The 24,011-nt window shown below is 35.2% G+C and overlaps 1 long non-coding RNA gene across 1 annotated transcript in view; it reads right to left on the bottom strand.

Moving 5' to 3' along the window:
- Positions 1-24,011, bottom strand: part of LOC144302653 (uncharacterized) — a 540,109-nt gene that overhangs the window by 101,892 nt on the left and 414,206 nt on the right. The window contains exon 6 of the long non-coding RNA XR_013369612.1: positions 5,415-5,622. This is a non-coding gene — a long non-coding RNA (uncharacterized LOC144302653). The remainder of the gene's footprint in view (positions 1-5,414; positions 5,623-24,011) is intronic.

Here is a 24,011-nt window from a genome sequence, read left to right as displayed (position 1 = left end):
AGCTCCTGAATCTGCCTTTCTTATTACCTAGATATGATATATGTTAACTTTATTCACCAATATCTGATCCTTATCACCTTCCAGGACATGGGAGGCTATACACCATCTCACCTTGAGGTGGGCAGGGTCATATAGCAAATAGGTAGAAGCCATGCACTTTCTGACTGGAAAGTTCAATTGCCAAAGACTCTACAGTCTCACTTCCCCCGTGAGAGTGAAAGGGAAAGATTCTTCACCAAGTGCCTCTGATAAGCAAAATCCCTAAAGCTCTACTGGACACAGGGAGGAAGAAGGGAGAAATAAATCTTTGTTGTATTTAGCCAATGAGAATATGGGGCTATTTGTGCCCACAGCATAACCCACACTCTCCTGAGATGAGTCTTTATATAGAAATCAAAAACTAAATTGAAGTAAAAGTCTATAAAGTCTGAGGGAACTATATCTACTTTCCTGCATATTAAATTTTAAGTTACCTATAGCAATTGCTAAATCGGTTGTTTTCTTTTCCCCCAAAGGAAGAATCATGAATGCTACAATTTTAAATAGATTTATGAATTTCTGTTGTTACACAAGTTTGAACTTTTAAAAAAAATTATTAAATTTTTAAATTTTTTTAAATTTTTAAAATTCAAAATAATTTTTATTAAAATTCACTGATTATTTTCTCAGTACAAAATTTTAATATAAAACAAGCTTAAGACAGAAAGTGCAACCATGATTTGTATTTTTAATCTTAGTATTTTTCTTATATGTTTGAATTTTAGCAACATAGAGTTATAAGTGGCAATTCTAGTTTTAAAGAACTATATATTAATACGTATTCGTATGAGTCTACATATGTCTCTGTATACAATTTAGGTCTAGTTAACATAATAATATACACCCGACTTTAGGTGTTCAGTTTGTTGAGTTCTGACTATTATATAAGTGTGTGATCACTGTCTAAAACAAGAGCATTTTCAAAAAAAAAAAAAAAAAAAAGAGCATTTTCATCCCCTCACAATTTTCCGTCTCGCCCTTTCTAGTCATTCTTCCTCCCTCACTTGTGGGAAAACCACTTTCTAATTTCTAATATGATAGAATAATTTTGTCTGTTCTTAAATTTCATATAAATTGAATTCTTTTGTCCATGCCTGTTGTGGATGGAGTTGTGTACCTCCAAAATTCATATATTGAGTTCTAATCCCCTTACCTCAGAAGGGGGACCTCTTTAGAAATAGAGTTGCTGTAGATGCATTTAGTTAAGTTAAAATGAGGTCATTAAAGTGGCTTATAATCTCATGTGACTCGTATCCTTGTAAAAAGGAAGAATTTGGAAGCATACATTTTGAGGGAGAATAACTATATGAGCACAAAGACAGCTATCTGCATGTCAGACAGAGGCCTGGAAGAGATCTTTCCCCACAGCCCTCAGGAGGAACCAGCCCTGCAAACACCTTGACTTCACACTTTTAGTCTCTAGAGTTGTGAAACAATAGGTCTCTTTTAAGAAATTCACTTTGTAGTACTTTGTTAAAACAGGCCTAGCAAACTAATCCAACACCCATCAACAATACTTGAGAGTTTTAATTGGCTCACATGCCTGATAGCATTTAGAATCATTTTCCCCCCTTTGGTTAGCCTTTCTAGAGATGTGAATAATATCTCATTGTTGCTTTATTTGCATATCTACAAGGACTAAGGTGTTGACTATCTTTCATATATTTACTGACCATTCGCTTACCATTTGCAAAGTGTCTCTTCAAGTCTTTTGCCAATTTTTTTAACTGGCATCTTTTTATTATTTATTAGTAGAAATACATATATATTCTGGATATAAATACTTTTTGCAATCTATGTGTTCTGAATATGTTCCACAGTGTATGGATTATTGTTTTAGTTGTCATTTGGTAAGAAAATCTTACTAATGTTGATGAAATATAACTTATCATTTCTTTCTTTTAGTTTTAGTGCTTTTTGTGTTCTGCCCCCAAATTTTTACCTATTAAGTATATCAAATTTACCATACAGGCTCCAGTATTATATGCTACTTTTTGTATGACTGGAAGATAAATGACACAGGGTCTCTGCCAAGCTAAATAGTGTCTCTAGAAAACTTAATATTAAGATGTACCAGAAATTTAGAAGCATAGGATTTTTTTTCTTAAGAAACTAATCTATATCCAATTTTCTTGATACTTTCAGAGTAAATTTAGTCCTATACTTGTAATGTGAAAATTAATTTTGAGAATTAAGTTCAAAATGAGTGAAATAATGGATGGATTTCTATATAAGGATTGTTTGGGGGGAGGTTTTTTTTCTGGTGTGTGTTCTTTTTTTACTAGATAGAAGAAAATTTGGTCTTTTAAAGCAATTCATTCCCATCTTACTTATATAAAGGTTTTTATAGAGTTTGCCATGTACAATTTTGGCAACTAGGATACTGAAATACTTTTTCATCTAAGTACGAATTTACAAGTATTAAGATTTTACTATGACAAATCTGTTTTGACTATAAAATAAGAAAAGCTCAGATTTCAAAGCCTGAATTTTTCATTAAGTCCATTTAGGTATGTTTTCTCACTAACTGGTATAAGTAAGCAGTCCTGGGACATTTCAAAAAGATAGTTGGTAATAAATAGTTGATTAAAATCTGAGTAATATCATAAATTATCAAGCAAATAAATCAAGGATAAGTCACAATATGCAAATTTGTTGGATAATGATTTCTGCAAACTTACTGGCATTAATTCTCTTACTTATTTTGGTGGTTTATGTTCACTCATGTGATTGATACTTTGAAGACATAAAATATAAAATGTACTCTAAAAAGGAGATCTGACTTCAACTCTGGACTTGGTCATTACTTTTAGTCATTGAAATTATCAAATATGATGCCTCTTTTTAAGGTCATGCAAATATAGGCAATTTGGTACCTAGAAAGCAAAACCTTCATATACATTTACTACTTTAAAATCACCGGTAGATTAATCCCCTTTTAACTATAGTTAACCAATATTAGTACATAACTTCTATCATAAATAGCATGCTTAGAAACTTTTTCTCCCTGAAACAACTTTTCTCTACCTCCTACCCCCATCTGGGCCTTGGTGTCATCAGAGGATTTTGTTCTCTAAGCCCAGCTTCTTCTAAATAATCTTCTCAGGGTATTTGTGCAAGAGGCAGCACACCTGTATTAGTTTTCCCAAAGAAACGTCTGAAGCATAGGTTTCCACATTATTAGGGAGTATAAATCTATATAGCCAGAGTTAGGGGGAAAAAGATGAGTTAGGAAAGGAAGGAGAGCCAGCATCAGAGTACATTACAGAGTTGGCCACCACTTATATGCACTGCTTGCTTGATCTTAGACTCATCTAAGAAAATATAATGATAGTTGGGAAGGAAGAATTATTTATTCTCTAGTCGAGTAGTCTATTATCAGAAGTTATTTTTATGGTACTCTAATTTCCCCTCACTTCCAAGCCATAGGCACTGAGCATCAGATGTCCCCTGACATCTCACACTTACACATCAACAGGTAAACCCCAGGGAAAAGAACAGAAGCTCTGTGATGTGGGCATAGGGTGAAACCTGTTTCACTAGTGTGACACTTTTTGAAGACCACCCAGAATCAATGAGCAACAGCAGCAAGGCTAGGAACAGTAGCCCAAAATGTCAGAAACAGGTAAAGCAGAAAAAAAAAAAAAAAGAAAGAAAGAAAAAAAAAGAAAAGAAAGTAGCATAGAACAGGCATCTGATACAGTATCTAAGCAAATTAATATTGTAAAAAGAAATCAAACTTTATAACTATTTCCAGCACATACAAAGGTGTGAAGTTTATTTCTCCTGGATTATATTTCTAGGGATAACCTCTGAAATTCTCTTTTTACTAATTTTTTTTTCAAACTGAGATTGTATATTTCTTCTCAAAGAATTCATTTCATAAAAGACCATGAAGATACAAGCATATGGATATTCAATAAAGATCTTGGTCAAAATTATCTTCAGCCAGATCCAAAAAGTCCAATTTGTTTTACATATTCTCATATGCATCAATCTGTTTATAATAGTTTGGCAAAGAGTTTGCGGAGTATTTGACAATCGTTGGTGACATGGGACATGAGAAAGTAAGCATGTTCCATGTGGCGGTGGGATGATGAGAAAACAAGGCAGCCTACAGAGGCGGGTCCATCTTAAGGAAGAGCTGGGTATGGGAGACAGCGATGAAGTCTAGGTCATTTTCACTTTTAACATATGGGGGAAATCTGGATGTAAATATCCAGAAAGGAAACAGAAATGAAAGACTAATGATTCGACAGGAAAGTATCTAGGTTGTAGATGGAGACTCAGTACCATCCATATAGAGAAGAGTTGAAGTTCAGAAGATGAGTGCTATCTCTACTGGATCATAGGAAGAAAAGGAAAGAGACCTTGAGAAGTGTCTCATTTGGGGACAGAGAAGAGAGCAAAATCAATACAGAAATTTTTAAAAAGAAACAAAAGTAAAAAGGTGGTTAATTAACTTCATGAGCCAAGTGAGGAAAGGCTTTCAGGGAAGAAACAGTAATCACTTAAGAATAGTGTAACTATAACACTATGTAAAAGATATAATGCGGTGATAGATATATATCCATTACGCAGAATCGGGACATTTCTACTTTGAGGTTATCCTCTTTTCCTCAATTGTGCATGTATTAATGGAAGATATTAAGTCAGAAGAAGCCAGTTAAAGCCCATTAAACCTCCTCCATGCCTGGTGGCAGACCACAGCATGGACACACAGGCTCTAATAATTTTTTTTAAGATTTTATTTATTCATGAGAGACAGAGAGAGAGAGAGAGAGAGAGAGAGAGGCAGAGACATAGGCAGAGGGAGAAGCAGGCTCCATGCAGGGAGCCCGATGTGGGACTCGATCCCGGGACTCCAGGATCACACCCTGGGCCCAAGGCAGGCATTAAACTGCAGAGCCACCCAGGGATCCTGGCTCTAATAATTGAATGCTCACATCTCCAGGTTGGAGTCTCGAAAAGGTGAACAAATGATATTGGTATATGGAAACAATTTCACGCACACAATATTGGCAGTCAGTGCCCTCAGAGTTCAGCAAGGTAGACAGTGATAAGTACTGCTGGCCTTAGTGTGAGCAGTAATATTCTAAGCAGACTGTCCCTGAGGTCTGACACTGGCTCTCTTTCCTGCTACCGGCACGCTCTCGATAGTTGCCCAGTTTCTAAGCCTGGTTTTCCAGCCTTCCATTAACAATAGGAACTACCACAGATCCTTCCAGCAAATTCCTCTACTTCCTGAGGTTTCTTAAAAAAATTATAATGCTTTGTAGTCATTCTATTGAGACAAAATGGACCCTCACTTAAATTTTGATTCTTATGACACCACAGATACACACCAAAAGATCTGAAAAGTTTTATTTACTCACGTCAAGGGCTGGCTGCAGAGAATCATGCTATTTCTCGAGCTGCTCAGAAATTGGCTTTAGAGAGCTGGGGAGAAAGAGTGGCCTGGCTTTTATGGTTGGTAGGAGTGGTTAGCCTGATGAAAGTTTGTGCATGTGCTGCCCTCAGTTGCATGGTTTGACTTTCTCGTAGGTGCCAAAGGAGGTAGCAGCTGACTTTCTATCAGCTTACCTAGACGTGGGGCAGGAGAGAAAGGAGAATGGAGAGGCTTTAAAACTGTTAACAGTCAAATATAAAAAAAATGGAGTTAGACTCATTACTAAAGGCAGTGTTACAAATTGACCCAGACCAAATCAACCAAACCAAAAATACGACTAACATTTTTTAAAGGGAGTAAAACTGTTGCCTCATTAAGAAAGATTGAACACGTTTATTTAAAGTGTTGGTGAGTGGAACACTTCAGGGCATTTGAATTAGATATGAATTAAATTCTTATCCTTCCCTGTGTTAGCTAAGTAATCTTGCGCTAGTTATTGTGTCTCTGTAAACTTCAGTTTCATCATCTGTAAGAAAAGGTTATCTACTAGTCTTGACAGCATTGTCTGAACAGATCTTATTTTTAACCAGGTTTCACAATAGCAATATTGCCCACTAATTAAGAATATCATCTCAGGAGTCACAGGGCATTGGTTAAAAACTCCACTCTATCATTTACCAACTCAATGATCTTGGGCACATGATAATCCTCTCAATGAATCATTTTCCTCATCTAAACTGGAGATAACAATAGCACTGTCAAAAATACTGTTTGGGTGGATAAATGTGACCATATATTTGGCTTAGAACAAGAATTCACTAAATATCAGCGGTTATTATTATTATTCTACCCACCAAATAGATCCAATAACACCATGTATTAACAAGGACTACAGAGGGGCACCTGGGTGGCTTAGTGGTTGAGCGGCTGCCTTCGCTTCAGATCATGGTCCTGGGGTCCTGGGGTGGAGTCCCACCTCAGGCTCCCTGCAGTCAGCCTGCTTCTCCCTCTGCCTATGTGTCTGCCTCTCTCTATGTCTCTCATGAATAAATAAATAAAAATATTTTTAAAAAAGCATGGACTACAGAGTTTACTGAAGATACTATAGGATAGGTGACCAGGTTTCATGTTATATACCACCCAAAAAATCTTACTCAAATTGCCTCTTTCATGGCTTGCTTCTTCTCACTTAAGATCTTTTCTCTCTAAGTCATTTGTCTCCAACAGACACGAAACTCATTCCATCAATGGATTATTAAAAATTAGTTCTAACCATCATCCACTCCAATATGCTAATGAGTCAAGGCCAGAAGTCACCAATGCATTGAAAATTTATTATGCTCTAGCATGATCATGGAAGAAGGTCTTATTTGCTACCACGCCATTGACTTACCATATTATTAACTCTACAAAGCATGTGTCTAAATAAAAGGATATGTTTCCTAAGAAGATGAATATATCTAAATAATGCTACAAAGGAATTATCACACTTGCCTCATGAGCTTTTGGAGAGGATTTAACTAGGTAATCTCTGCTAGAACCCCCACAATACCTTGTTCATAATAAATGAAGAGTTTATATTAGTAATTCATGTAAGTTACTCCCATTTGTGCTATAAGAATCTATTCCATATTCCCCAAGATAATATTTAAACTTATAATAGATGTGACATTTTAAATCGTATTTGTTAAAATTATTTTTTTTATTTGTGAGCTAGTTTATTTATTAAAATTCAAATGCCAAATCAATTTTACGCAATTGAAGGCAAAATAAGAAAGTAATTTCTTTAAAATCATAGCAGGGCAACTCTGGACTGATTAAATATATTATTTTTCTGGACTTTTAAAATGTTCATTAGTGTTTCAAGTTTTCTTTTTCTCTTTAGATCTTTGAAATATAAATTAATTTGGAAAAGACTGAAAATTCTCTGCTTTATAAGATTATAAAATGTTTCATTTATTTCTTTGTCCATTGCATATTGTTTTAATGCTTTACAGAGCCTCTAAGTTAAAATCGAAAAAAAAAGCACACATTTAATGTGTTAGCCTTTAAATGTTTTGAGAATATCATTGAGTCTTTACTGTTCTAAAAAGCTGAAGAATATTTAAGGATATTTGTGCAAAAATAAATATATGTATGTACGTGTGTATATATATGTGTATATATATACACACACACACACACATAGATACATACATAACACCTTTCCCCAACAAAACAAAGATATGTTAATTTTGCACATTCCCTCAATGAAGGCTTATAGATCTCTAGTTTTAGTAATGTTGAAACTGGATAAAACCCCATAGTCCCTTTCTTTCCCAAAATACTAAGTCAGGCTTAGGCCAAATGGAAGAGAAAAGAGCAGCAAGGATTCTCACATAACTAACATACAAAAGTATACTATCTCATCTGCCTCAGGAAGGAAAATGAAAAGGTTTAGGTTATTTTAAAAGATCATTTATTTATTTATTTATTTATTCATTCATTCATTCATTCATTCATTCATTCAGCAGGGAGTGGGGAGGAGCAGAAGGAGAGGGACAAGCAGACTCTGAGCCCAAGGCAGGGGGCTCAACACAAGGCTCAATCTCACCACCATGAGATCATGACCTGAGCCAAAATCAAGAGTCCATCACCCAACCGACTGAGCCACCCAGGCTCTAGGTTATTTTTTAAAGGAAATGCTATTGATATTGACACACAAAGACTTTGGATCAACCTTGGAGAGGACATGCAGAATAGTTAAAGCATTGACAAGAGATGAATAAAGGACAAGTTTTGGTGGGTGTTTCTGACCCTGAAACCCATTTCTTAAGTGTACATCAGTCACTCTAATACTACATTTCTGTACCCTCAATGAGATTTCTGCATTTTTGTCAGAGGAAGAGTACTATATGAAGGATATTGTTGAGGAGGAAGAGTGTTTTCTAAGCCCGATTAAATATAGATTGAAATACAGAATTCTATAAATACAGGTACAAAAAAAAAAGACTATTTACTGAGCAAGCAATCAACAAGTGCAACAGATGCATGTAAATATATTAACACTATGCAAAAGGACCATCCAAGTCATTACCAAGACTCAGAAGTTACTCAGTAAATATTTGTGGAATTTAATTGCATGGATACTTCCTAAATTGCTCTGATCCTGATATGAGCAAAGTGAGATTTATTTCTCCACAAAGAGGACAGGAAAGCAATTCTTGATGTGGTTAATACGGGTCCAGAAGAGCTGATGGCTTCTCAGTGAGTCTGACTAAGAAATACTTACTGAATCCTAGGTCAAATATGACACTAATCAATAGAAGGTAATCTCTGCATTTGGAAATGACTTCAAGGCTAAAGACATCTGAGATGCAAAAAATATCACTTTTACCTAGAAGTCACCATATTTACGGCAGAACCAGACACTATGCATAGCAGCCAAGGAGTGCCTGCTGCATGCTGTAGAAGCCCATTGAGCTTATCGAAATGGGCATTTCAAGCTCCATTTCACACATCCTGCATCATGTAGCAGCAATGAAATTTTGAAAATTGACTGTTATCCCCAGTAGTGTGACTTGATTAGCCTATTCATTCTTCTTGCTTTTCTTGTTTCTCTTGTTTATATGTATACTGACTTAAGTCAACTGCAGTCAATAAAATGTGTGGAGACTTTTGCTAGTGAAGCCATGCTAATCTGTAAAAGTCACAGCTTCTCCTTCTCCCAGATATGGATGTGGGAGCATGTTTTCTGAGTTGCTGCAGTCACTGTCCTGCAACCATAAAAGAAATTATCCAGTGATAAAGCCAATGCAAGGAGGAGAGTGAAATCAAGAGAATCCCAAAGCAATGGAACCACGGCCATGATTATGGGACCCAATAGTGCTTGTGATTTGGGCCGGTTTGAGAGGAGCTTCTGTATGCACAAGAGAAAGCATTCTGATACAGAACGGCAGGAGGTAGCTGTCTCTCCGCCTGCCTCTGTGAGGGCAGTGTGCAGAAGCACCCAGAAAACTGTGCTGTATTTGGAAGAACTGGGCTGAGCTCAGTCTTTGATTTGCTGCTGAATTAGTCACTTCCTCTGCAGAACACAGACATAAAAAAGAAAGCTGCCCTGAGAGAAAGAGTAAGAGAGAGGTATTTTAAATGTAAACAGAAATGGACAGTAAATCAACCAGAATAAAGCAATTAGACTGAAAACTCTTTTCTCAACAGTAACTACAGAAGGCGGAATACAATGGATTCATTATTCTAAGGTTCCAAACAAGCAAACAAACAAACAAAAAAACACTATCAAATAGTTTTATGTGATGATAGAAAATAACCATCAATATGAAATTCTATGCATAGTTGTGAGGTGTGAGGGGTAACTGAAATAAATTGCTAAAATCCCTCTTCGGGAATAAAGGATTTATTACAGCTCTTGAGAATGTGTCTGGAAGATACCTCTGAACTCTTCACCCACTTTGGGCTTTGTCTCAGCTGGCAGACATTGCATTACTGAGATCACAGCTTCTTCCTCATGCAGACCACAGCTAATAACTAACCAATGCCCAGGTTCAAAGGCTTGGTACCCTGGCCCAAATACAAATAGCTCTGAAGGGACATTCCATCATCTCAACCTGGAAGATTCCATGTAGGCTTTACCTCTCCCATTCCCCAATTCCATTTTCTTCTTTTCCCTTTCACAGGTGTTAATCTCAACATTTGTACTAATACCATTATATACTTATCTGTGTATCAAAATTTGTTTCTTGGTCAACTCAATCTAAGACAATAGTAAAATTATATTTCAAGGAATAGGATGAACTAAAAGCCCATAATACCACCAAATACACACGATAACAATTCTAAGGAATAATTTTAGGAAGAAAAAAATTGTTCTTAGATGAAAAAGTGAAAATTTTTTTTTAATTTTTTTTTATTTATTTATAATAGTCACACAGAGAGAGAGAGAGAGAGAGAGGCAGAGACACAGGCAGAGGGAGAAGCAGGCTCCATGCACCGGGAGCCCGACGTGGGATTCGATCCCAGGTCTTCAGGATCATGCCCTGGGCCAAAGGCAGGGGCCAAACCGCTGTGCCACCCAGGGATCCCGAAAAGGTGAAAATTTAAGAATGAAAGATAGCTATAAATATTGTAAATGATAAGAGTGAAACTGAGCTGATATTTATAGTATAAGTCAATGTTAATAATGTTGATTGTTGGGTTGAAAACAGACTGGGACTATAATACCGAACAGCTACAATAAAAATTATATGGCAGTTGTAATTATTTTTACTCATTGTATATGATATGTTATTAAATTTATATTTTTACTGTCAAACAGAAATTAAAAATGCTGATTATCTTCAGACTCTATTAAGTTAGTACTACTATTAAAATTATTATGAGGGATCCCTGGGTGGCACAGCGGTTTGGCGCCTGCCTTTGGCCCAGGGCGCGATCCTGGAGACCCGGGATCGAATCCCGCGTCGGGCTCCCGGTGCATGGATGGAGCCTGCTTCTCCCTCTGCCTGTGTCTCTGCCTCTCTCTCTCTCTCTCTCTCTCTCTGTGAGACTATCATAAATAAATAAAAATTAAAAAAAACCTATAAAATTATTATGAAAATAAATAAATAAAGTCATTATGAAAATTATAGGCATCAAGAACATACTTCTCTAAAAGAATAAAAGAAAAATGTAATGAACAAAAACTGCTTTGAAAGTCAAAACAAAAAGAGTGGCAAGATTGAAAGAAGAAAGAGAAGAAACTCTTCTCAACAAGAGAAGAAAAAAACGGAATATATGGCAGAAACAAGTCCAAATATATCTAAAAAGTCATAATAAATTTAATAAACTATCCAAAGACTATCAGACTGAATTTTTGAAAACTGCATATATCTGTTGTTTCAGGAACCAAACGACATTGAAAGAATTGAAGTCAAATGAACAGTGAACTATATCAAACAAATATCAGCCAATGATTTCCAACACTTCAAGGTTGAGAATAAATCTGGGGATAGAACTGCTTAAGAGTGAATGCCAGGAAGAAATCGTGCCCCAAATTAATCACACCAGGAAGACTGCTTACCAAAGAAACCTAGGTTACCAGAAGTGTTTTCTAAACAATCATAAATAATAGCACGGGAAATGGAGCCAAACTTCATAAATACAGAGTGAAGTGAAAACAAAGGCTAACTAATGAGCAACATGTTTCGTGTTAGCTGATGAAGTTAAAATCAAAGTGGGATCAAGCTGAATTTCGGAATTTAAGTGAAAAATAAGCTGCTTTCAATGCGATAATCCTCAGCGTGCACCTGGGGCCAGCATGTGGATTAAAGGAATAGTTCAGCTCTGAACCCTATTTCAGATATCATCAAGTATTTTATCATCTCTCAAGTATTTGTTCAGAGCAGAGTGTTTGAGCATTCTTGCCATATGCAAACCCACAGAAAGAATAAAAGAAAGCACTTACCCGTTAGCATGCATTTACTCAAGTTGAAAAGATTTCGTACCCCACCATGGGAGTAAACAGCTTTTTTGATTCAGAGCGTAAAAGGATAAATTGTGAAGACCTCGTGCGTCATCCCGAAGGCGGTTCCTAAATAGGCCTTACTGATTTTTGAGGAAGAAACCATCAAGCAGTTGGAGATGAGGAGGAGAATAAGGCTTTTTAAGGAATGAGAAAGAAACGTGATTGTCCTTTGGTATTGAATCCTATGGGATGATGGGGTTCAAGGCAGACCAACTCAAAATATGCCCAAGTGGCATATTGATTATTTTTAATTACTTAGGAAACAGCCAGTATGGGAAGGATGCTCTGATCATCGTTTGTCCCCTAAAAGCAGGAAATAAACCTCCCAGGTAAAAGGTACTTTCCCTGTACCAGGAGGTAAAGAGAATCCTTACCCCGTAAGATAGGGAATTTAGGCTGAAAAGGCTGTAGGAGCTAGCCTTGTTACTTCTACACTAATTTACTATCCCAAGCCCAAACCTCTGTGTTTTGCCAATTCTTCACAGATTTATTGTTTCTTTGTCTAAGAGATATAAAAGCTGCCTGCTTTGCTCATTTCTTTGAATCTCATTTCTACGAGCTCCTATGCATATGTAATTAAATTTGTTTTTCTCTTATTGAATCTGTCCTGTGTCAATTTAATTATTAGGCCAACCAAAGACCCTAGAAGGGAAGAAAGGAAAAGTTTTACTCCTTCACAAGGACAAGGGTTTCGAGTTGTGTATCACAGGATCACGGAATGGAGCACTTCTAAGGAAATGGATGTGATGTTCTTGCAGTGAATGGTCAGTGGGGGCCATTGCCTTGGTGGGGAGGGGAGCCACTTGTAGCTGAACTCTGCAAGGAGCCACAGAGAAGCCTGCATAATGCACTGGCTAGGGTTGAAATGTCAGGAATTAAAACTCACTTCAGTGACCGGCTTATTTTACTTAACATGTTGTCCTCTGGGCTCATCCATGTTTCACATATGGCAGGATTCCCTTCTTTTTTAAGTTGAATAATATCCCATTGTATGTATATACTACATTTTCCTTATCTATTTATCTATTTATCCTCTGATGGACATTTAATTTGTTTCCATATCTTGGCTATTGTCAATAATGCTGCAGTGAGGGGCACCTGGGTGGCTCAGTGGTTGAGCATCTGCCTTTGGCTCAGGTCATGACCCTGGGGTCCTGGGATCGAGTCCCACATCACGCTCCCAGTAGGGAGCCTGCTTCTCCCTCTGCCTATGTCTCTCTGCCTGTCTCTCTGGGTCTCTCATGAATAAATAAATAAAATCTTTAAATAAAAATTGTGCCTATAGTTAACAGTACTGTATAATGCACTTAAAAATTTGTTAAGAGTAGATCTCATGTTTAGTATTCTTACTACAACTTAAAAAATTAAAACTCACTTCAGATGGAGCATTAGGACGACACGTTTGGATAGCAGTATGTATGACTGCAGGGAAAGATGTTGCAGCAGTGACAATGTCTGGTAAATGATAGTGTCGTCAATGAGTCCCTCTTGTGTAGACCAAAAGGGGGGTCAAAATAACTAACCTTGAATTTGTCTTCTATTTTTGAAAATTGGTGCTCAAGTTGGATTTAATTTGGTTTCAAAGCAGACCTTCTCAACCGAGTTACCGAACTTCCTTAATGCCTGAGGCATCCACTGTGTATAATAAATTAACTCATCTTTTATGCATCTAGAATGACACCAACTATGTGCCTTCTTTCAGAAAACTGAAAAAAAAAAAAAAAAAGCAGTGGTGCTTCATTTTTCAGTATCCTGTTTAGGAAAAGCTGTTCTAGAGCTATAAATAAATATGCTGTCCACCTCAAGAGTTGTACCAAAGTTCATATACATAGCATGCATTTGAGTATGTGGCAATAGTAAATATCAGAGACTACATCAGAAATTTAGTCAATGTATTGACTAAATCTTAATACATATTTAGAGTTACTTGCAAGACATATAAAACCTTTAAAATGGGTGAAAAATAATCAACCATCACTCATTAGCTATTTAGGAGTATTTCAAATTTTTTGAGAAGAATGTCAGGGGGCTCCTTTAAAGCATACTGTCCCAATTCACTGTGGATTCTATGCATCCTCACAAACTCTGCTAGATAGCTACAGAGAAATCAATTACAAGAATCCTCTAACTGTAGAAAAATCTCATGTTTCCCTTGATATGATATTGTACAAGCTAATTCAACTGGACACAATTGAGGGAAATCTGCTCTAAAGTTCTGAGAATCCAACATTACCTCTACAGGCTCCCTGAAACACCTAATGTACTAATTCCCTGTGTATGATTCATTCTCTGCTTGGTCACTTCAGACAGGTGACAGATTTGTCAAGGAATCTATGAATTCAGGCTGATTTCACCTGTATTGAATCCTTGCCTAGAGTTTATCTGTGGGGAAATGGCATGGAGCCTACACAGTACTCTGAGTTAGGTGATGGCCCTCAGGTCTTCCTATTTCATCCAGAATAGAGAAATAATGGGATCAGAGCTCAACTTTAAGAAAACTGCTTTGATGTAACCTGGAGGAAAAATGACATCAGATCAGGGCAGTTAGGAGTTATTTGTGCTTCAGTCAGGAAGATGGGTTCTGGAATTATAAAATTTTAAGAGATGTGAACACTTTTCTGTGAGGAATTTGTAATCAACATGAGAACATAAAATGTATATATAAACCAATTAATGAAAAAAAGTCTTAAACTGTAACAGCTAACATATTTGATAATCATTCAACAGCAAAATGTTAATTTTGTTAACAAAAGAAATAGTTTAGAATGAGCTACATGGTCTAAAACGTGATCTAAAATGTTCTAATTCTCTTTTTTCTCTGGAAATCAGGAACAAAGCAACTTCTCCAGCTAGATAGCATGACTAAATTAATAAGTTTATAGTGTGAATTTTTTTCCTTTGTAGGAACAGCATATGATTTCTTTGTAAACTGCCTTTTTGTTTGCTTCTGTTTTTTAAATTTTCTTCATAGAAATTGTTTTTCGAAGTTAATTAAGAGTCAATGCTATTGCTAGTTCTGGTCAAATCGATATGAATAAAACAATTCATATGAATTGGAAAATAGACTGGCTTCTTTATTTCTTTTGTTCTTTGAATCTGTCTTTATTAGGTTAGGCATGGTGCTGGAAATTTGCAAGTTTTCCATATGCTGCAAGAACCCTGAAGGTCAGAGCGGCCAATATATTTTGGTTGGCATTAAAATGTCACAGTATCCCAGCACAGTGGGACTTTCCATTTGTATATTAACTCGTTATCTGCAGGCAGTACGGATGGTGAATTTGTTCACAAACTATCTAATAGTGTAATTAAAAAATATTTAAGAAGTTTGAAATGAGATTAGGCAGTGAATAGAAAAACTTTGTAATTTGATCTATTTTAAAGGAATAAATTAAAATTCCTCCATTTTAAATAAAACAGCACTGAAGCTAAACAGGAAATTTGGTATAAAAATAACGTTTTATGGTAAACAACTTCATAAACAGCTAACTAAATATATGCATGTGTCCCCAGAGGGAAACAAGTGAATGAATCTAAGGCATTTGATTCAAAGCAAAGATGACTTCAGACAAAGATGATTTAACAGACTTTTAATAGCCATTCAATGTTTCATTTCTGCTGGTGAAGTTTTAAGAATCCATTATATAAAATCTGGGATCCTGGGGTGTTACGTAAATTATAAGCACCAAGTTAATATCTGTTTGGTTAAAAGCCAAGAGCCAGACTGAAAAAGATTTAAGCTGAATCTCCCTGTTGTCAGGGTAAGCATTGTGAATTCTTCTCAGAGGCCAGAACACAGATAGTGTCCCCGAGAGGTTTTTGGCAAATTGTATGAATATGCTCTTTCTCTACAGAAACCCTCAGATGACTGTCACAATGGGTCTCTTGACCTGTTCGTTGTCTCTCTGGTTGTATTCACCTTCATAACACACAAACTATCACAACTCTAAAAAACAGGAAAACTTTTAGTTAATGTCATAAGAATACCCGCCCCGCCCCCCCCGCCAAGTAGGATCAGATGACTTTGCATTTCAGATCCTCTTATACCAATATCTTTGTTGAAATTAAACCCTGAGTAAAAGTTGCATCAATATTAAAATTTATATATACATATTTACCACTTCTTCTTAAAGTACAAAACTAATTAGCTTAGTTAAAGGAAAGTATGCAGGACAGTCAGTATTTTATATGAGAATCTGGCAGGCTTCAGGCAAGATCATCAATTCACCCTGATTATACTACTGATCACTGCTAAATACATGTGTAAAGAACAAACATATAGTTTACAATTTTCATTATTTTTTCTCATTATTTGACCATATAGAATTTTTTATCTAAATTAGAGAAGTTCCTTATAGATGACCTGATATTGATCCAGAGACATTTGTATATTAATGCTGAATTGAAAGCAGTAGAAATTGTTTGTTTATTTAATTCTCCTGTAAAAATATGCCTTTTTTTGTCTTTAAACCACAAATTTAGTAGAATGGATTTAGTAGAATGGAGGTCCACAAACATAGACAAAAATGGTCTTGGGGCACCTGACTGGCACAGTCAGTTAAGCATCCAATTCCTGATTTTCACTAAGGTCATGATCTCAGGGTCGTGAAACTGAGCCCCATGTTGGGCTCCCTGCTCAGCTGAGAATCTGCTTAAGATTCTCTCTCTTCCTCTCCCTCTGGCTCTCCTGCTCATGCCCTCTCTCCTTTCTAAAAAAATGGGAAAATAAATATTTTTTAAAAAGAAAAAATAAGGAACATCTGGGTGGCTCAGTAGTTGAGCATCTGCCATTGGCTCAGGGTGAGATCCCAGGGTCCTGAATCGAGTCCCACCTCCAGCTTCCTGCATGGAGCCTGCTTCTCCCTCTGTCTATGTCTCTGCCTCTCTCTGTGTGTGTCTCTCATGAACAAATAAATAAAATCTTAAAAAAAAGAAAAAAGAAAAGAGATAGTCCTCTAAATACAAATAATGTGGTTTTAAAATAAAAATAATAAAAATTGGCACAATTTTATAATTACCTAATTGTAGCAAGAAATAATTTAATAAGGACAACAGAAAAATAAAAACAAAAATTTTATTTTGTACATTCAAATTACAGGTAGTCATTTAATTGACTTGAGACTAGGAAAATTCTAGTAAATCACATTATTTCATTATCTATATTTCTGCAAAACCTTTATCTTGGCAACTTGGCAAAGTTACGTGGCTTTAAATTTTTGTTGGAGGGAACTTTACTGAGTTAATTTATATGATCACTTGCAACCTCAATTTATATGATGTCTAATTATTATTGCAAGATTTATATCAAGTAATAATGTACTAAAATTATTCCCCGAGTCAAGTTATGCATTCCTTAAAGTTTCTCACTCCAGCCACATCTCAGTATGGACATAAAACATGCACACTGCATCCTTTAGTTCATTGTAAAATGGCATTTGTGGAATTGAAGATGTCTCTAATCTATACTAAATGATAGTATATGAACATACTATATATATTTTTTATAGTATATATTGTATATTTTATAGTAATTAAGCTATTGTTGGCAGTATAACACATTACATAAAATCTTTTTCACACTATAGAAAATAATTCTTGAGAAACATGCTAGCAAGAAAATTGATTTATCCTACCTGAATTATGGTAATCATATATGCAATAAGAATCTTTTAATTGATTATGTTCATTTTTTCTGTACTAGCTGCACTCATCTCAAGAAAGAATAAAGAAAAAAAGAAAGAAAGAAAGAATAAAGACCTGTATGGTAAAGATTTCTATATTAACCTTACCATTTGGCCTCATCATATCTCGACATCATGTTAGCTTTTCTTAACCTCATTGTAGAATTGTATACAGTCACTCTGTAAACTCTTCCAAATCACAAGATTTAAAAAAAAAATTAACAGCTTTATTGAGGTACAATTGATACAAAATTAACTTCTCACATTTAATGTGTACAATTTAACAGATTTTAACTTATGCATAGGACTGCAAAACTAGGATTACAGTTGAGATAGTCAACATGTCCATTATTCCCAAGAATCTCTTTATGTGCATTTGTAATTCTCCCTCCTACCCCTCAACATCCCTAGTCAACTATTCACCTGCTTTCTGTCATTATGCATTTCCTTGAATTTTATATAAATGGGATCCCTCAGTATACTTTTGATATTGCATATTTCCTGCAACATGATTACTTTGAGACTCATAGTAAATTTTGAGATTCATATGCAATAGATGCTTTCTTTTATTCCAAAAAGTATTCCAGTATATAGATATATCAGAATTTCTTATTCATTTACCTGTTAGTCATCATTCAAATTTTTTCAGGCTTAGGACTATTACAAATAAAACTCCTGTGAATACCCATGCACAGATCTCTATATAGGTATAGCTTTTTTACTTTTATTTTTTCCTACTGGGTTGTGACTTTGGAGTAGAACAACTGGGACATATGGTAGGTCTATGTTGGACTATTTAAGAAAGTGTCAAACTATCTTCCAAAGTAATAATATATACCATCTGCATTTCAACTACCATGTATGAGAGTTTTGGTTACTTAAATCTTTGCCAGCCCTGAATATAGTCACTTTTTAATTTTAACCATGTATAAAGTGAGTAGTGGTAAATTATTAAGTTTTAGTTTAGTTTTTTTTTTAATGATTAATGATGCTCAGCATCTTTCCAAGTACTTATAGGCCACCATGAATCTGTGATTAAAAGTCTGCTCAAATCTATTGCATATTTCTTAATTTGGTTGTTTGTTATCTTACTATAGAGTTTTAGACCTTTGTGAAACATGTATGCATTCTGAATCCTAGTTCTTTAGCAGATATATGCTTTGCAAATAGTTTCTCCCAGTTTATGGGTTATCTTTTCACTTTTTAACAATGTTTTCCAAAGAGCAGACATTTTTTACTTTTGTTGAAGTCTAATTTATTTTTTTACCCTTTTGGTATCATATCTGAGAAACCTTTGCCTAACCCAATATCCCACAGATTTTCTCTTATGTTTACTTCTAGAAACTTTCTTTTCTATTTTTTTTTTTTTTTTACATTTCAGACTATGATCCATTTTGATACATTTGCAGATGGTGTGATATGGATTAAAGTTTAACTTTTGCATATTAAGATTCAATTGTTCCACTACCATATTTTGGAAAGACTGACATTTCTTCACAGATTTTCCTACTCACCATTTTTTGTGTTTTTTGTGTTTTTTTTTTGGGGGGGGGGGTGTTGTTTGGTTCTTCGAGTTTATTGTTTGGTAGAAAGACCATTTCTGGACCCTACTATGATCCATTGATCTATTTGTCTGCCTTGATGCCAAAACCACACTGTTTTGATTATGGTAGCTTTATGAGAATTCTCAAAATAAAGTCATGCTAATTCTCCAATTTGTCTTTTAAAAATCAGTGTTGCTTTGGCTATTCTAGGATCTTTGGGTTTCCAGATGAACTTTTGAATCAGTTTCCTAATTTCTATAAGAAAGGGTTGCTGATATTTTGATTTAAATTACACTGAATATATGGATTAATTTGGAAATAACTGGCATCTTAACAATAGTCATCCAGTTTTTCTCTCCATTAATTTAGGCTTTTCCCAATTTATCTATAATGTGTATTATAGTTTTCATTGTACAGATTTTACACATCTTTTTTGTCAGATTCATTCCTTAAGTTTTCATTTTTTGGATGCCATGAAAATGTCATTGATTTTTAAATATCAATTTCTGATTATTCATTACTAGTATATAGATATATAATTATTTTTTTACTTAATCTTATATCTCATAATATTGCTAAGCTCACTTAGTAGTTCTAGGGCTTTTGTAGATTTCAGATATCCTACAAAGATTTTTGCTTTTCACTCAAGTACCATAAAATCAACACCTGATCAAATGAGTTATAGTTGTGTGATACACATACACAACAAATATCAGGAGTCTCCAGCCTCATTCACATCTTTTTGTCTTTAATATATATAATCATCTTATTTTTTTTTGTTTGATTTTAAACTTAATTTTCAATCACATCTCTAGTTGTACTCTTGTTCCTTTGAAGTAATAGGTAATTCTGACTTTTCTGGTTGTTAACATTATTCAATTTGTATTTTTATTTAATTCATTTTATGCCAGGTTGGGTAATACCTCCTAATTAATTTCTGGTCTCTCTCTTTTTTGTTTTATTTTGTTTTTATTATGAGAAGTCCTGTTTTGCCTTAAAGGGAAATTTGAAAAATCTAACCCAACATCAGGCCAAACAAAATACTCTCCAAGTTCCTACATTGTTTAATTGGTCCCATTTATAAATTAGTTGTTTTAGAAATAATCTTCCCTTACTCATGTGAATTATCATCAACCAGAAAGTGAAGGCAAACTAACATTGATCTATCCTGCCTTGTAGCTTGCTGGGGTTTGTCAGACTGATTCAGCTAACTAGGCAGGTGTTCTCTTTCTCACAACTGTTTAGCTTTTATTCTGAAAATTGGTGATTGGTCAACATTTCCAGATAAGAAATATTGATTTTTTTTTTTTTAGTACCTCTGTTGAGTTAGTGGAAGGACTGAACAAAAATAAGTCTTAACGGACAAGCAGCATGGGGAAATGGTAGATGAAAGACCCAGAGACATATGAAGGTAAATAAGAGATCATCTACTGGGAGATGGCAAAAATAAGTGTACATAGAACATCATGGTTTGTTTTGGAAAGATGTATTGGAACCCAATTCACACAAAAGTTGAAGGCCGGGAATTAATGTAAGAGTGGAAAAAAAGAATGGTTGAAGGTTAAACTGTAAAACATCATAGGGCTATAATCTAAGTTTTATGATAAATATCAACATAACTCCTTTAAAGATAAGTGCTTTTCTGAACTAAATTCATAGATAAATGTAAGGGTATAAGGTAGATTGATAGAATTTATTTAAACAGTTCAAGTACTATTTTTAAGCCTCTTAACAATATAAATTGCCTTTTGTTTTGTTTTGTTTTTCCTCTATATTTTAATTGATGAAAACCACACTGTGAGACTTCTGCTTCCAGCCAGGATGGAATCATAAGGACTGATTTTGTGTTCCTGCCTGAAACAAACCTTAAAAAATGCACAAAGACAAAATATATGAAATAATGGTTTTGAGACACAGGACATTGGGCATCAAAGGACTCTCGAGAAATGGGAAACAAAATGATGAGCACGACAAATGCCCCAATTCTTATTTCATTGGGTGAGTTTCCAAACTGTGAGCAGGTAAGGACAACCAAGGCAGAGCTTGGGGGTGCCTCTCAGTTAAAAAGATGGAGCTGGTAACCCAAGAAGACCAAAGTGGCTAGTTCATGGAAAAGAGTACCAGAAAAAAGAGAGCTGCCAGAGTAAAGTTTCCAGAGATCTATAGGGGACCTTCTCTGATACTTAGCTGAGCACTGACTAGTGCATAAATTGAGGACACCACTTAAGGTCAGTGAAGAAAAACCCTGAAAGGCTTAGTGGGAATAATCTTAGTGCTTACACAGGTCCAATCACAGTGCCTGTTCCTACTAACCAGAATGGAAACCTAATAATTCATGAGCATCAGGTAGAAAATTCATGGCTTGCAACACAAGTAGGGGAAATTTGCTCTAGCCTAAATGCTGCTATAATCCTATCTAACAAAATTTTAAAGCAAGACACAATAGAATCAAGCACTTCCCAAGTGATTTAACCTTGTCCAAAAACAAAGCTAAAGAACATTTACTGATATGCAAAAATATATAACTTTTAGCAATTTAATATTCAAAAAATCTGGGATCCAATAAAAAATTACCAAAAATAAAAAGAAGGGGGAAAATAAATTCCATAATTAGAAGAAAAATAGATCAATCCACACCAACACATAGATTACAAAGATGATAAACTTAGAACATAAAGACTTTGGTCATTACTATAACTGTATTCCATATGCTCAAGAAGCTAGTGATGAGACTGCATATGCTTAGTGGAGACATGGATATAGGGTTCAGTACTAAACTAAGCAGTTTTCAGCACCCCCTGAGAGTCTTGGAATGTATTCTCATGGATAAAGCTGGCCTACTCTAGGTTTACACAAAAGTACAAATAATCATAGCAAAGATTAATTCTCCAAACATGTAATTAAAGGCATATGTTGTCAGATTGAATTAAAAAGCATAGTGCAATTATATTCTATGCATAAGAAATTCAACTTGGGGTGGTGCCAGGGTGGCTCAGTTGGTTAAGTGTCTGACTCTTGATATCAACTCTGGTCTTGATCTCAAGGTCATGAGCTCAAGCCCCACATTGGGCTCCATGCTTGGCATAGAGCCTATTAAAAAAAAATTTAAAAAACTAAATTATGGGATCCCTGAGTGGCTCAGCAGTTTAGCCCTTGCCTGCCTTCGGCCCAAGGTGTGATCCTACGGTCCTGAGATCGAGTTCCGCATCGGGGTCCCTGCACGGAACCTGCTTCTCCCACTGCCTGTGTCTCTGCCTCTCTCTCTATGTCTCTCATGGATTAATAAATAAAATCATTATTATAAAAAAAATAAATTAAATATAAAGACATGAATAGATGAAAAGTAGAAAAATTTTTAAAAGATAAACCATATCAGAAGTTGGAGTAGCTCTATTAATATTAACAAAATATAGTTCAGTGGAGAGGCTTCTAAGAGGCATAAAAAAGTCACATTTGGTAAAAGGTCATTTGGTCATTTGTCGATATTACATGACAATCTTAAATATTTATGCATGTAATAAAACAGTTTCAAAATACATGAAACAAAACTAAAAAAGGGAAAGAAAATAGATGAATTTCTAGTTATCATCAGATATTACAAAACCTTTCTCAATAATGGGCGATAAAAATATACTGAATATCAATAGGGATATAGAAGACCTGAATAATATTTCAATCAATATTATCTAATTGAGCTTCATAGAACATTCCACATAAAAACAGCAGTGTACATATTCTGTTCGAATGCACAGAGGGGGATCCCTGGGTGGCGCAGCGGTTTGGTGCCTGCCTTTGGCCCAGGGCGCGATCCTGGAGACCCGGGATCGAATCCCACATCGGGCTCCCGGTGCATGGAGCTTGCTTCTCCCTCTGCCTGTGTCTCTGCCTCTCTCTCTCTCTCTCTCTGTGACTATCATAAAAAAAAAAAAAAAGAATGCACAGAGGATTTAACAAAATAGCGTATATTCTGGGTCATTCTGTTTCAATTAATTAAAAAAGAATAGATGTATGCAAATGAAGTCTCTACAAAAGAATGTGAAAAATAACAGTAATATATATAGAAAATCCATAAGAATTTAATAAACAAATAACATACACTTAAATTACACTTACATCAAAGAATTAATAAAAAAGATCACCAGAAAGTATTTAACTGAGATAAGAAACACAAGGCAAAGTATCAATATTTGTAGGATTCAGATAAAGCAAAAAGTAGAGAGAAATTTCTAACACGGACTATTTTAGAATTGAGTTAAATTGTAGGACACCTAGCCAGTGTCTCAGAATTGCCTGATATGTGTAAAATCTACACTTCTGATCACAAAAGTGTTCTGTGTGAGCCATATAGAAGCACCAGAGTGTTTTTCCTTAGCAGGCACCTGTTACTTTTTATGAAAGTACTAAATGAAGAAGAATGAAAGGTACTTATTGGGAAAGGCAGTAATAGTGTAGGAACTCTGCACTCAACTTGGCTGGGCTTAAATTTTGGCATAGCCAAACACTAGACGGGTAATTTTGAGAAAATTATTTAACATCTCTGTGTCTCAATTTTATCTGTAAAATATGGATAGTATTATTGTAAGTATTTAGTACCTACAAAGCATTAAGAACAAGCCTAATGTTCAAAGAGAACATTACCTGTTTGTTAAATAAGTCTATTAAAAATTGCCACATTTTATTCCTGGAATTATCATTACCATATTATTTTTATATGTTATTCAAATCATGTTTGCATTGTTTTGTTGACATATCCTTAAGGAATATATTTCTTAAAATATAATAAAAGAGAAATGAATTACAACATTTAACCACCAAAAATACACATCAGATTGGCACTTCAGGGATCCCTGGGTGGCGCAGCA

This window comes from Canis aureus, chromosome 31, assembly GCF_053574225.1.
Source record: "Canis aureus isolate CA01 chromosome 31, VMU_Caureus_v.1.0, whole genome shotgun sequence".
Taxonomy (NCBI): domain Eukaryota; kingdom Metazoa; phylum Chordata; class Mammalia; order Carnivora; family Canidae; genus Canis; species Canis aureus.
Note: the sequence above shows the minus strand (reverse complement) of the source record. Positions and strands in the feature narration are given on the sequence as shown.